Source organism: Anguilla anguilla, chromosome 10 (genome assembly GCF_013347855.1).
Source record: "Anguilla anguilla isolate fAngAng1 chromosome 10, fAngAng1.pri, whole genome shotgun sequence".
NCBI classification, from domain to species: Eukaryota; Metazoa; Chordata; class Actinopteri; order Anguilliformes; family Anguillidae; genus Anguilla; species Anguilla anguilla.
In genome coordinates, this window is record NC_049210.1 from 32,920,272 (window position 1) to 32,935,456 (window position 15,185).

Here is a 15,185-nt window from a genome sequence, read left to right on the forward strand (position 1 = left end):
GTCTTATTGAGCATTGATTTCACACTGGTGCGATAAATTTAAAAACACAACCATCAAAATACTGTATGTTTTGGCCTCATGAGGTCATGTTACATATTTGTTGTAGTCTGTAAGTCCCGGTCACTTGTCTCCCCAGTACTGTCTCTGTGTCTGTGTTCCCTGAGCTGCTTCACTCCCCTGTACTTGTGTGATTTCACTATTCGGGTGGTTCCGGGTTTTCGTGGTTTTCCCCCCTTCCTTCCAGTCTCGTTTTTACTTACTTCCTACTTATTTCTAGTTTTACTAATTTCTACTAATCCTTACTAACTTATAGATTGTAAAGTACTAACCTCATTAATATACTAACATGTGAATATTACTAATGGACTAACACACACTAGTTTTGGGTTTTTGATAGTTTAGATCACTATACTAATACATTAACCAGTCTCCCCTTTTCCATGCTGCGCTGTAGCTCCGCCCCTTTTCTTTCTAGCCTGCTCTAACGCTGCAATTGCCTGCACCTGTCTCTTGCTCTGACTGCACCTCTCTCTCTCTGCACGCGTTTGTACCTGCTCAACCCAGGCCGTCTATTATCATTGTGGTCTATGTGATTCCAGTCCGCGTTTTGTCAGTCCCCTGTCATTTAATTAGTTTTCCTAATGTTCTTCACCTGGATGTTGTTTGTTACTCCTCCCTCACTCTCTTAACCCCTCCTTGATTGTTATCTTCCCCAGTGTATAAATGTCAGTCTTTTCGACCTGTTCAGTGTCAGAATGTTGATCGAATTCATTGTGCCGATTGTTAGTAAGCCTTTGTTTATCGAGATTCCTGAGACACCCCTTTGTACGACTTTGAGTTTGCCTGCCCCTTTTGGTTTTGTTTGCTTCTGGTTTGACCTTCGCTTTGCCTTGACTTCTCTTTTGCCTGTCCCTTTGTACCTTCGCCACTCTGATCTCCTGGTTTTTGACTTTTTGCCTTTTTTTTTCACTATTCTTTTGGAAACTCGATTCGGCACCGTACTCTCTCTGATTACCTGGCTTCGAACCTCGGACTGAATAAAGACAACGTTTTTTTTGGATTTCCCTGGTCTGCGTGTGGGTCCTTGCACAGAACATCACAATATTCAAGTGTATAAAATTCTATAAAAATTGCTTTTCTCCTTTTTTGAAGTTTTAGTTTTCTTTTTAAGGGGTCCCAAAATAGGCTGCAATTTTACAGTAAATATAAAGACTGTTGCCATGATACAATACAGTAAATATATCAGCATATAAATAGTGCATTTGTAGGTCAACCTAATTCTAATTCAGTACAGTACAGCAAAGTGTGTGAACTGTTATCACTGAGTGTTGTTGTTATTGTGTATGATACAATGCACATTTATTGTATTGTCCTGCCAATGAGGTCCAGTTGGGCTGCACTCACAACCCAAGTTCCATCATGAGTCATATTGAACATTGTTAGAAGCGTTTTTTCATTTTCCTTATCAGTGCGATTATGAGTTTTGCCAAAATAGATAACATTTGTGTCTTCTCAAAACTAGAACATGCTTAGACTGGACAATGGATGTAATGATCTGTTATCATATATGAAATCAATGAACAAATTCAAAAAGGTAACAAAGCAAATCTTTATTTGTTACTGTAAAATAAATCTTTGTTCAGCAGACTGCAAAAATAAAAAATCGTAGTTTGCAGGCCTGCTGTAAAAAACAAAATCAAAAAACAAATACGTGATCAACCAAAGTTGCACATATTTCATTTGAAATATTAGCTCGTCTCCCGCTTCTTCGTCCACCTCATACACGTCCACCTCTACCTCTACCTCTACCTCTACCTCTACCTCTACCTCTACCTCTACCTCTACCTCTACCTCTACCTCTACCTCTACCTCTACCTCTACCTCTACCTCTACCTCTACCTCTACCTCTCTGTGCTGCGTGTTGCTCCATTGTTTTCCAACACAATAGAGGTCACCTGAGGTCTCTTTTATGCTCTGACAGATAATTGAAAAGTTTAGCCAATTGAGTTTGAGCAGGTGTGGCATGAGTGAGACCAATTAGTACGTAGAGTTTGGCATTTGCAGGCCAGTGTTTTCCATGTGAACAAACAAGGCTTGATTAGTAAAATTGTGCTAAATGATGAGATTTTGTGTGTAGAGTTGTGCAAAAATGTGATATAGAATTGCTATTTGAGTGAAAACAAAGGAATTGTGCTTAGAGTTTTGCATAAATATTCTTTGTTGTTGACACATGAGCTTCAATTTTTCACCATCGTGTGCATAGTTCCAGTTTTAGTGTGTAAACATTTGAGAAAAACTGTAAACTTCAGTTTATTATTATTGTTATTATTAGAAGTATTATTATTGTTATTATCATTGCTGTTGTTATTATTATTATTCTTATTATTATTATTATTAATAATAATAATAATAATAATAATAATAATTATTATTATTATTATTATCCAGAGCGACTTACACTGTATCCATGGTCAGCCCCGTCATGCCCCTCGATCCCTACATTATTATTATTATTATAATAATAATAATAATAATAATAATAATAATAATAATAATAATAATAAATTTTTTAGGGAGGAAGTAGTTACAACCAGGTCACAGCTCTCTTTGGGTCACACTCCAGCAAGGTTGTTATATTATTGATAACAATATATAAATAAATATTCTGTCCCCAAAATGACACCATATCCTACTCAAAGAAAGAAAAAAAAAATAAACAAATAGAATAAATATACCTAAACTTAACTAGACTTGCAATTTCCCTAAGGAAGCGAAACAGATGTCTGTACACCACATTTCCCGATGGCATCTTCAACGGTGCTCCCAGTTTAAAATTTGAATGCCATGTTCCCTCAGGGCATTGCATAGCCTCTCCCGTACATACTCATCACATTCCTCCAAAAGGTGGGTCACTGATTCCTACGCCTGGCAGTGATCACACAGCCTGCTTACCCATAATTTTCAGTGTCCCATTCAGTCCCGTACGCCCCAACCTCATCCTGGATATCATGGATTCCTCTTTCCTATCCCTTCCAGACATCCTCCCCTTCCCCACCTGTCCCTATATTACATAAAGGTGTTGACCCCTGCTCTCCCTGTTCCACTCTTCCTGCCCCCTTCTCCTTACTGCAGCTTTAATTATCCCTTCAGCTTCCTCCCTACTCACTACAGGCATTTAGCAGACGCTCTTATCCAAAGCGACTTACACTGTATCCAGTTAAACAGCTGGATATATACTGGAGCAATGCAGGTTAAGTACCTTGCTCAAGGGTACAATGGCAGTGTCTTACCGGGGAATTGAACCTACGACCTTTAGGTTACAATAGCAACTCCTTACCCATTATACTACACAGCCGTCCCATGTGGGACCTCCAGATCTGGCACTGCCCTCCCTAGTACCCGTTTAGCTAGATGGTCAGCCCCGTCATGCCCCTCGACCCCTACATGAGCCAACACCCTAAAGAAACTTTACCCATACCCCACCCCAACCTGCTGAACTCTGAGAAGGGTGGGCAATACCTAATACACCACATCCTCCCTGCTGTTTGAACAGAAAGTATGCAGAGTCATCAGCGCTGAACTAGAATCTGAGCATATGACCACCCTATCCGGCCGCACAGCCTCCACCCAACGCAAGGCCAGTAGAATCGCCACCAACTCCACTGTAAACACTGCCGCATGGTCCGTCACCCGCCTACACTTTCCCACCTTAAATTCGGGAATGCAAAAGGCAGTCCCTGGATGCCCGGACAGGGGGTCCTTAGAGCCGTCTGTGTAGATGAGAAGGAACATGTTATCTTGAGCATTAACGTATGACATCACCTCATCCGCCAGGGCACCACTCTCTCTGCCCTCATTCATCCTCTCCATGAGTTGCATGACCACAGGTTGATCCAGTAATCATGGGGGAACAACAGGCAGTATGACTGTAGGGCTGTACACACTCCCAGCCAGCCCAATTTCCCCTGCCTGGGAATCACCTACCCATCCGCAACTCGCATGCCGGCCCCTACCATGCTCCAAGCACTGCATCAGAATTATTTTTGCACACCACCTCAGACCAGCACCCTCGCTTGCATCAGGCTTGACCTTGACCTTCACCGCACTTGACCTTATCATCTCATTCATTCATTTTTATGAATATCAATTTTTTTAGCTTCAATGAGTAGTTTTAGCTTAAGTTAGCTTGCTAGCCCTGTAATCTCGGTTCGTAGTTCACCCCTTTTGAGTTAGATCTTGAAACAAAAATGATCGAATGGCCATTTAAAATACAAAAATGACTGAATGGCTATTGAAAATACAAAAATGATTCAACGGCTATTTAAAATACAAAAAAGTTTATTCATTAGCTAATAATTCCTAAGTAATAACACAATAAAATACATCCAGACTCATAATAACAGCAAGTACATGAAGAACAGAGTAGCTAATATACATTTGCTCACGTCAGTACCCTACAGTGCTGAACAGCGGAAGGCTTGGATCTGTACTGCTGCTTTGACAGAGTCACTGCAGGGAATGCACACTGACATGTACACTGAACAAAAATATAAATGCAGCGCTAATCAATTTCGAAGATTTTATTGAGTTCAATGGTAATGAACATAAACCAGTCAACTGAAATAGATGCATTAAGCACTTATCTATTGATTTCATGTGATTGGGGATACAGATATGCATTTGTTAGGCACAGATTCCCCAAAAAAGAAGATACCATGAAATTGAACAGAATACCGATCAGTATCTTGTGTCACCACCATTTGCCTCATGCAACGCAATACATCTCCTTCGCATTGAATTGATCAAATTGTTGATTGTAGCCTGTGGAATATTGTCCCACTCCTCTTTAATAGCTGTACGAAGTTGTTGAATATTGGTGGAAAGTGGAACACACTGTCGTATGCGCCAGTCCAGAGCATCCCAAACATGCTCAATGGGTGACATCTGTGATGAGTATGCAGGCCATGGAAGGACTGGGACATTTTCAGCTTTGAGGAATTGTGTACAGATCCTTGCAACATGGGGCCGTGCATTATCATGCTGAAACATGAGGTGATGGCGGTGGATGAATGGCACAGCAATGGGCCTCAGGATCTCATTACAATATCTCTGTGCATTCAAATTGCCATGGATAAAATGCACTTGAGTTCTCTGCCCATAGGATATACCTGCCCATACCAACACCCCACCACCACCACGGGCCATTCTGTTCACAACGTTGACATCAGCAAACCGCTCACCCACCCAACGACATACACGCTGCCTGCCATCTGCCCTGTACAGCTGAAACTGTGATTCATCAGTGAAGAGGACCGTTCCCCAGCATGCCAGTGGCCATCGAAGGTGAGCTCTTGCCCACTCACGTGGATTGTGATGCTGAACTGCAGACAAATTAAGACCCTGGTGAGGACGTTGTGCACGCAGATAAGCTTCCCTGAGGCGATTTCTGACAGTTTGTGCAGAAATTCTATGATTGTGTAAAACTGTTTCATCAGCTGTCCCTGTGGCTGGCCTCAGATGATCCCGCAGGTGAAGAAGTCGGATGTGGCGGTCCTGGGCTGGCATGGTTACACGTGGTCTGCGGTTGTGAGGCCTGTTGGACGAACTTCCAAAATCACTGAAATGACGCTGGAGGCGGCTTATAGTGGAGAAATGAACACCCATTACTCTGGCAACAGCTCTACAGGACATACCTGCAGTCAGCATGCCAACTGCATGATCTCTTAACTCCTGAGGCATCTGTGACATGGTGTTGAACAACAAACATCTGAGAGAAATAAAATCTTTGTGCACATAAAACAAATCTTTGAGGTATTATTTAAGTGCATTAAAAATGGCTGCAAAAATAAGTGTTGCGTTTATATTTTTGTTCGGTATAAATTTGCAAGGGTAAATGCAGCACTGACAAAAACAGCAAAAAACAGTTTAAAAAATTTAAAAGTCACAAAAAGGCACAAAAGCGCAGATTCTCTAGGCTAACCAGATAGTCAGCTCCTGCCTTCCTCTTGTCCTCTGTGTTGCGGTTGGTAAGAGGAGCTTCTGATGATGTATTACAGGACAGAATGTCCACTGCCACAGCATGGCGATTGTCCATAGTTAGCTACCATCTTTGTTACGTTTATTTTAATTTTATTATTTCTTATATTTCAGTGGTAAGGGCATATGATGAGGCATGGAGGAGAGAGAGGCTGCTACGTGAAAAAAACCATCTTGGCAATGATGTGTGAACATGAATCCAATGTAAGTACACAGTCAGTTAGCAAGTTATATTTCAGGGTATTTCATAGAAGCTATTATATCATCAGTTTTGTAATGAGGTGAAAATATATGTAAAAAATCATGAATAATGAGATGTTCTTGTAGAAACAATTGATAGTTTAATTACAAATGTTCAATACATTGAGATATCTCATTTACATGATAGGCTTCATGGCAGATGATGAAAAATACAAAAGGATCACCATTAAGTTAATTATTACTGAATCCATAAATTATAAAAGGTGTGCTTGGGTATATTACTGAAGCTAACCTCTAAATCAGGGTGAAAAATTAACTTTTTCAAAATGTATTTAAAATTTTTTAAACCAAATTCTACCAGCCACCCCTGAATTTTTTTTTGTTTTTGTTCAAACAGCATTGCAAAATAAGGCTTATGATAGTTTACAGAAAGCGCATACGCAGTTATGTTTATGTTTTTCACCGGTGTGAAGCCGACAGACAGAACAATGCATAGATGCAGTACTTGATTCGTAGACGAGCAATTTACGAAACTTAAAAGTACAGTACCATTCAAACTAACAAGGATTAAAATAATTTTAAATCACACAGTTAAGTAAAACTGTACTGAGATTCCAGGGGAAGTCTACCTCTGTGCCGGTGGTCATGTCCACATGTGCCTTCCTCCACAACCTCTGCATCAGCAGCAATGAGGACATGGTGGAGCCAGATGTGGAGGGGCTCGACCAGGAGGGGGAGGATGAGAGCCATCTCTACCAACCCGACGACTAGCTGCCAGGAGACTATTTAAAAGACAGACTGGCAGCTGCCCTGTCTGCTCCTGGTACTGCAATCCCTGCAGACTGGCAGCTGCCCTGTCTGCTCCTGGTACTGCCATCCCTGCAGACTGGCAGCTGCCCTGTCTGCTTCTGGTACTGCCATCCCTGCAGACTGGCAGCTGCCCTGTCTGCTCCTGGCACTGCCAACTCTTCAAACTGGCAGCTGCCTTGTCAGCACCAAGTGATATTGCATGCTAGAGCCCCTCACCTAACCTACATGTACATATAACCTATACATATTTTATTAGATTTAATTTAATAATTATGTTTAAAATTAGAATTATCAATTAAATCGCCGAATTCTTTGATGGGTCAGTCTGCAGAAAATTGGTGGAATTAACCAACAAGTCAAAACATGCTGTATATCAGGTTTTCAGATTAAATAATTGAATTCAATAAGAAGCAGTCAATTATATTCATGAATTGAAAACATACATTCTTTATTGAATGCAGGCACACTACTTCTAAATTACACAAAAGACATACAGCAAAACATTAAACAACTAATCTAGAAATACCAGGAAACAGAGAGAGAGAGAGTGGTAAGAGAGAGAGAAACGGATCGGTCAGACCTTGCCAAAGTATCACCCACTTCCAGTATAAGCGCCACAAGCAAACCAGCTAAAAACACGCAACCAAGGAACCACCACCAAAATAAAAAGACTCCGAAACCAAACGTAACAGACCAACTTTTTCCTGTGGCAATCTTAAATACCTTACCCAGCATGGCTTGAGGATGTTGCCCTAATTGGGTGATGCTAGGTTAAGGTTTAGGAGAGAAGGGAAGGGGGGTAAGACTACTTCATGGCAAGGACTGGCCTACCTAAAGATTACATTCAAACTAAAAGTAATGGGAAATGTTAGGCATGCAGGGTCTCCAACCCCCGATATGGTGTTCTGTGTCATATGCTTTGTCTCTTCTGAGGAGGTGAGACCCATTAATTGTCAGCCTAGATTAGGATATCAGCGGAATTTCAAATTGCCCCAATCACATTTGCTTTGATGCTTGTGATGGGGAGGCCAGGCCACATTCTTATTTACTGTTTCCCTCTCTAAGGCCAAAATCTAAACACTACATATATAATGGTGTGGGGGTGTTGGAGAACCAGAAGCGACTAATATAGGGGAACGAAAAGCTAACGCTACCGGAAGCGTTAGCCACAAAGTCCCGAAGGACAAAGGAAAGGGAACACCCGCAAGTAAAACACAAAACAAATAAGATGCTTGGGAGAGCAACTCCTGCACACAAAGGATCATAAACAACAACAAAAAACACGGAGTAAAAAGCCACTCCGAAGGACCACCTTGTCCAGCCGTAAAACTGGCTCGCGAAACCAAAAGCAACCTGTGAAAACCAGGGCGAAAAAGAAGAGGACCAGTGGTACAGAGGCGAAGCTCTGGTACCAAACCCAAAACTGGTCTTAAAAGAAAATAGACAACTGAGTAGCAAAACTTACTCAGCGAAAAGAAAAACCTGAGACGCAGCTCAGAAAAACACAAACAAAATACATTACCAGGGACAACGTCCCAATACCCACCAGCTCACACAAGCTCAAAATTAAAGTATAAATACTCTTAATGCGCTCACTGCGCTAAGAGACTGAATCGCCTTAAAAGAGGACACAGAACCAACCACAAACACAATTCTGTAAACCGTCCAACGAGCACCTATACCAATACCGTACCGGCTTTGTGATAACGGGGTTTTACACAGAAGCGCTGATGGCTGTTCTGTCAGTGCTTATAAAGGCACCTCCCAGGTGAAAATAATTGGGAATCAGACACCTGGAACAAATTAAGAAATTCACAAAGGCCGGGTGCCTTCTAGTGGCAGCACAAGTCCACTACACCCCAGAACCATGACAACATATCCTATATGTCACTGATCAGACAGTTTAAAGTATGGCATAATTAACTGTCCCAAATTAGTTATAAGCAAATTAGGTCATGATAACACATTATCACTTGATACTACCCATTACAAATTCTGACTGTAACTAAAAAAACAGATGCCAGATACACAAATTATTTACAAAAAACAACAAAAAAGGACCTATTTAAAAACTTATCTGAAAGTTCCATCAAATCCCGCTCTCCTCTTCTCCCTCTCCTTATTTTCATTTCCCTCCTCTCCAACAATTCTCTCCACTATATCCTTCCGCCTGCTGCTCCCTCTATCAAAAACAGAAATAATGATGACAGTAACTATTTACTATTACTTAGATGGCAATGAGTCTGATGGTATTCAAGGCCATGCTTGACAAAGCACTGGATATGCTGTAGTTTTATGTCATTTTTTTTACTGATTTTACAGTTGCCATGAGTTTTATTGCTTTTAATGGTTTTTATTTTTAATAATTTTAGTTTCTTTATAGTTTTTATATAGCCAGTTTCTCTTAACATTTATTGTAAAAAAATTTTAAAAGACAAGCTGAGTTGGGCTGAATGGGCTGTTCTCATCATCACTTATGAATGAATGAATACATGAATGAATCAGTCATTGTGTTTATATAGCACTTTTCTGAAGTGCTTTACAGTGATGAGTGGGAACCTATTTTTATACGGTCTATGGTGGGAACTCACCTCACCCACCGCCTAGTGTAGCTCCCACGTGGGTGATGCACGGCAGCCATTTTGCGCCAGAACGCCCACCACACATTAGCTAAGGTGGAGAGGCCAATTTAGCCAATTCAATCAGGGGATGATTAGTTGGCAAGTTTGACAGAGCCAGGTTTGGAATTTAGCTAGGACACCGGGAAACCCCCTACTCTTTGCAACAAGTGTCATGCGGTCTTTAATTACCACATTGAGTCAGGACCTCAGTTTAAAGTCTCATCCAAAAGACGGCAGCTATGTTCTTATGTCCTTATGCTGAAACTGCGCTCTCCTATCTTTTCCAAATGACGTAGGTAATTAGCGAAGATGACAGAGACCAGACTAGCCCAGATAAGGATCTCTGGCGTGTGGGAAAAAGGCGGCTGTTTTTCCCACGGTCATCCGCCCGTCAGCGCTAGCCTTCCTGTTTGTCGTTATGTCCCAAAAGCCAACCCGAGTTCCAATAACCAGAGACAACAACGGACAGTAACATAACAAGGAGTCAAAATCTACATACAATAACAAAAATATAACATTACAAACAATAAGACAAAACAGAACGCATTGCCATGTGTAGGCTAACAGGATGGTTCAGGCAAAAAACAGACCAGTGCTAGGCTACTCCTCAAATAAAAGAAAGCACAGATCTAAACCTCACTACCGGGGCAAAGTAAAAGGAGCGTCTTCGGGCAAACTTTTTCCTGCTCTGGTCTAACCATCTAAAAACGTGTTAAAACTAGGAAACTGCCTGACCACCTGCAACATACAACAGCAAAGTACCAAAACATACAGAAAACAAAATGTGGTTGGAGAAAAATGTCAAAATCTCTCTCTCAAAAAAATAAAAAGCCTGAGGTGTCTTCAGGCTTTATCAAGTTGACTGTCAGATGGACACAGGTGCGCATCGTCAAGCAATCAAGCCCCAATCAGCTCCACCTGCAGGATTAAGATGCGCGCAGACTCCACAGACCAAGGGAATGGAACAGTCATCGTCTTCAGTATAAATTATTATCCGGCAGATGGCCTTTTGTTCCGTTTCAAGAGCACTTTTTCAGTTACACGAAGATAAGCACAGGTGAGCTAGTGTCCCATAAGACTCACTCCCCTTGGCTTTTCCCCATTCGGTAAGCAGGTAAGAAGCTCAGGCCTGGAGGTGAGCTAGTGTCCCATAAGACTCACTCCCCTTGGCTTTTCCCCATTCGGTAAGCAGGTAAGAAGCTAAGGCCTGCAGGTGAGCTAGTGTCCTATAAGACTCACTCCCCTTGGCTTTTCCCCATTCGGTAAGCAGGTAAGAAGCTCAGGCCTGCAGGTGAGCTAGTGTCCCATAAGACTCACTCCCCTTGGCTTTTCCCCATTCGGTAAGCAGGTAAGAAGCTCAGGCCTGCAGGTGAGTGAAGGGGCTGCTGGGCGTGCTCCGTCCAGCCGGGGCAAATGTTTTAGCCACTTTTCATTCTTTTTCTTGTCATGTAAATTCAGTTTTCTTACTGTTTATTAAAATACTGGATTTCGGACTTTGTATGTTGCTTCTCTTTGTGTTTGGTTCGAGCGTTTATTATAAACGAGCCGGACAAAGCGAGACGTAACACTGCATTTGCTTAAACTGGAAGGTTTCTTAATTTCACTTTAATTCAGTGAGGCTTTGGACCCAAAACCAGGACGTTTGATGAGAACTGAACTGCAGGAACTATTAAGGATGAGCCCTTTCTGTCAGGGTTCTGTGTCTTCCCCGTTATTCCTGGTTGGGCCGCCAGATGGCGGCACCTCTGCTTTGTGTCTTGGTTAATTGTTTTATAGGTTTCTATTATCCTATTATTAGTTGCTGATTGTCTCGTTCCCTTCCCTCTCTGTGGCCTGATTGTTCATTGTGCCCTCCTGTGTCTCGTCTGCGTCATGTCTATTTAAGTCTCCCTTCTCCCCTACTCAGGTGCTGGATCCTTCCTTGCCCTATGCTTGCTTCTTGTCTTTTGCTCCTTGCCTGTTGCCTGCCCGTTGCTTGTTGCCTGCCTTATGCTTGCTTTTTGCCCTATGCCTGCCCGTTGCCTGTTGCCTGTTCCCTGCCTGCTTGCCCGTTGTGGTAGTTTTTGTTCTCAACGTGTTTGTGGACTTTTGTATTTTCTTGTTTCCCGTATTTTTTGAGGTTTTTCTTTGTGTTTGTAATGACCGCCCTGCGAGGCTTTCTGTTCCCTTTGTTCCGTTATTTTCAGTAAAGTCTTTGTTCTCCCTACTTTTGGAGTTCTGAGTTCTTTTTTTTTTCTCCCTGCACTCTGTGCTTGGGTCCATTCCTGCACCCACCCTGACAGAAAGATCCAGCCAGTGCTGGACCCAGCAGAGGGTTTTTTTTTTTTTTTTCCTCCCTTTTTCTTCTCTCCTCTGGGTTTTTGGTTTTTTGCGTGTCATGCCGCTCCGCAGGGGCTGCCTGCTCGGCCCGCCACTCCGCAGGAGCTGCCTGCTCGGCCCCGCATCCCAGAGAAGCCCTCGCCGCTTGCTTCGCCCCGTGCCCCGGAGAAGCCTCCGAAGTTGCCCGGTGCTCCTGCCCTGCCTGGTGCTCCTGCACCCCCTGGTGTTCCCACGCCCCCTAGAGTCCGTGCTCCCCCCGGTGTTCTCGCTCCCCCCGGTGGCCGTCCTTTCCCTAGTGTCCATTCTCCACCCAGTGTTCCCAACCGTGTGTGTTCTCCGGCCCCCGTGTCTATTTGTCTACCCGCCTGTTTGTCTGCCTGTTTGCCCGCATGTGTGTCAGCCAGTTTGTTGGCCTGTTTGTCTGCCCCCCAGGCTGTCGGCCCATTGGCCAATGTGTTCTCCCGCCTGTCTGCCTGTCTGTCTGTCTGTGTCAGTTCGCGTGTTTTTTGTCCTGTTTGCCAGTTTGTCAGTCCTTGTGTCAGTCTTTGGGTTCACCCCTTTCCTTCCCTGTCTGTCCCTTTGTGTGTCTGTCGGTGTCGCAGTGTGCCTCCCCACCTGCTTGTCCCTTTGTTTGTCCATGTAGGTTTCCCATGTCTGCGTCAGTCCGGTTCTTTGTCAGCCTTGGTCCACCCCAGTTTAGTGTCCTTGCCCAGCTCCATGTAGTGTTGAGTCCGCTCTGTGTTTGTCTTGTGCCCAGTCCTGTTGTGTGTGTGTGTGAGAATCTGTGCTATGTAGGGTCTTGGTGTTGTCCGTTGCTGTCTTATCTAGTCAATCCCTTCCTGTCTAAGTCCAGTTCTAGTGTTCAGTCTTGTGGTTAAACCCAGTCCAGTGTTGTCTCGTCTAGTCATAGTCCAGTCCGGTGTGTCTGCCAGTCCCAGGGTCCTGTTCCTGTCCAGTCCCAGGTCCTGTTCCTGTCCGGGTCCTGTTCCTGTCCAGTCCCAGGTCCTGTTCCTGTCCGGGTCCTGTTCCTGTCCAGTCCCGGGTCCTGTTCCTGTCCAGTCCCGGGTCCTGTTCCTGTCCAGTCCCGGGTCCTGTTCCTGTCCAGTCCCGGGTCCTGTTCCTGTCCAGTCCCAGAGTCCCGGGTCCTGTTCCTGTCCAGTCCCAGAGTCCCGGGTCCTGTTCCTGTCCAGTCCCAGAGTCCCGGGTCCTGTTCCTGTCCAGTCCCAGAGTCCCGGGTCCTGTCCGGGTCCGGGTCCTGTCCAGTCCCAGAGTCCCGGGTCCTGTCCAGTCCCAGAGTCCCGGGTCCTGTTCCTGTCCAGTCCCAGAGTCCCGAGTCCTGTTCCTGTCCAGTCCCAGAGTCCCGAGTCCTGTTCCTGTCCAGTCCCAGAGTCCCGGGTCCTGTCCAGTCCCAGAGTCCCGGGTCCTGTTCCTGTCCAGTCCCAGAGTCCCGAGTCCTGTCCAGTCCCAGAGTCCCGGGTCCTGTCCAGTCCCAGAGTCCCGAGTCCTGTTCCTGTCCAGTCCCAGAGTCCCGGGTCCTGTCCAGTCCCAGAGTCCCGGGTCCTGTCCAGTCCCAGAGTCCCGAGTCCCGGGTCCTGTCCAGTCCCAGAGTCCCGAGTCCTGTTCCTGTCCAGTCCCAGAGTCCCGAGTCCTGTTCCTGTCCAGTCCCAGAGTCCCGAGTCCTGTTCCTGTCCAGTCCCAGAGTCCTGTTCCTGTCCGGGTCCGGGTCCTGTCCAGTCCCAGAGTCCCGGGTCCTGTCCAGTCCCAGAGTCCCGGGTCCTGTCCAGTCCCAGAGTCCCGGGTCCTGTCCAGTCCCAGAGTCCCGGGTCCTGTCCAGTCCCAGAGTACCGAGTCCCGGGTCCTGTCCAGTCCCAGAGTCCCGAGTCCTGTTCCTGTCCAGTCCCAGAGTCCCTGGTCCTGTTCCTGTCCAGTCCCAGAGTCCCGGGTCCTGTTCCTGTCCAGTCCCAGAGTCCCGAGTCCTGTTCCTGTCCAGTCCCAGAGTCCCGAGTCCTGTTCCTGTCCAGTCCCAGAGTCCCTGGTCCTGTTCCTGTCCAGTCCCAGAGTCCCTGGTCCTGTTCCTGTCCAGTCCCAGAGTCCCTGGTCCTGTTCCTGTCCAGTCCCAGAGTCCCTGGTCCTGTTCCTGTCCAGTCCCAGAGTCCCTGGTCCTGTTCCTGTCCAGTCCCAGAGTCCCGAGTCCTGTTCCTGTCCAGTCCCAGAGTCCTGAGTCCTGTTCCCCCGTCTGTGCTCTAGTCCCAAGTCCTGTTTCCTGCTCCCACCCTCCAGTTCACCCCCTCCCAAGGTCGGCCTCCTGGGACGTCAGGAGCCGTCCCTTGGGGGGGGGGGGGTACTGTCAGGGTTCTGTGTCTTCCCCCTGTTATTCCTGGTTGGGCCGCCAGATGGCGGCACCTCTGCTTTGTGTCTTGGTTAATTGTTTTATTACCCTCCTGTGTCTCGTCTGCGTCATGTCTATTTAAAGCCGCGTTTCCACCAAAATTACCCGGAACTTTCAGTCCCAGGAACTACTTTACCAGGAACTAAAAGGTTCCTTCAGCCAATGGTTGTCTGCGTTTCCACCGGGGTCTAAAGTACCGCGAAGATTAGGCAAATTAGCCCACTGACGTTGTCGTCGGTCCATCTGTCATATGATTTCTTCTGTAACCCCATACTACCACCGAAGTAGCCTACATTATTTTCTAATAACCGGGACAGCCCGGAGGGGTTTATTCCACATATATACAACGGGTTACCAACAATGACTATATATGGTTACTTTTGTATTTATTGATTTTCATATATCCTCTCAAACACATTCATTAACAGCAGAAAACATGCACACGTTGTAAACAATTTGCTGTTTTATTACTTTCTCGTCGTCAATTCCATATAGGCTAATCGCAAAATGACAAGAATAGAACGAAAACTCGGACTTGCGTGAAAATGTAAATTAGTAGTGGTACAGCCACCGTTTGCTTTCCTTCGAAGTTACTGCTAGCCGAGCAGCGAAGTGTGCCCTCCAGATGCGAACCATGCACCATAAATGAGTCCATAGTCTTCCTGGTCTTTTCGTGGAATTGAAAAATGGCAGTAAAATTGAGTAAAATTACGGCAGTCTGAAAAAGCTAAAGGGAAGATTACTAGAATTAACCTGTTATTTTACCCGGATAAAAAGTGCGGAAGGTGATTTCCAGTTTGCTTGTACTG

The 15,185-nt window shown here is 45.0% G+C and overlaps 1 protein-coding gene and 1 long non-coding RNA gene across 2 annotated transcripts in view; one reads left to right on the top strand and one right to left on the bottom strand.

Moving 5' to 3' along the window:
• LOC118206657 overlaps positions 1-15,185 on the bottom strand; it is an 89,221-nt gene that overhangs the window by 64,346 nt on the left and 9,690 nt on the right. The gene's annotated exons all lie outside the window — the stretch shown is intronic.
• Positions 10,648-11,628, top strand: LOC118206672. Its single transcript, XR_004761224.1, has 3 exons — positions 10,648-10,725; positions 10,804-10,959; positions 11,038-11,628. It is a non-coding gene; the product is annotated as an uncharacterized LOC118206672 (long non-coding RNA).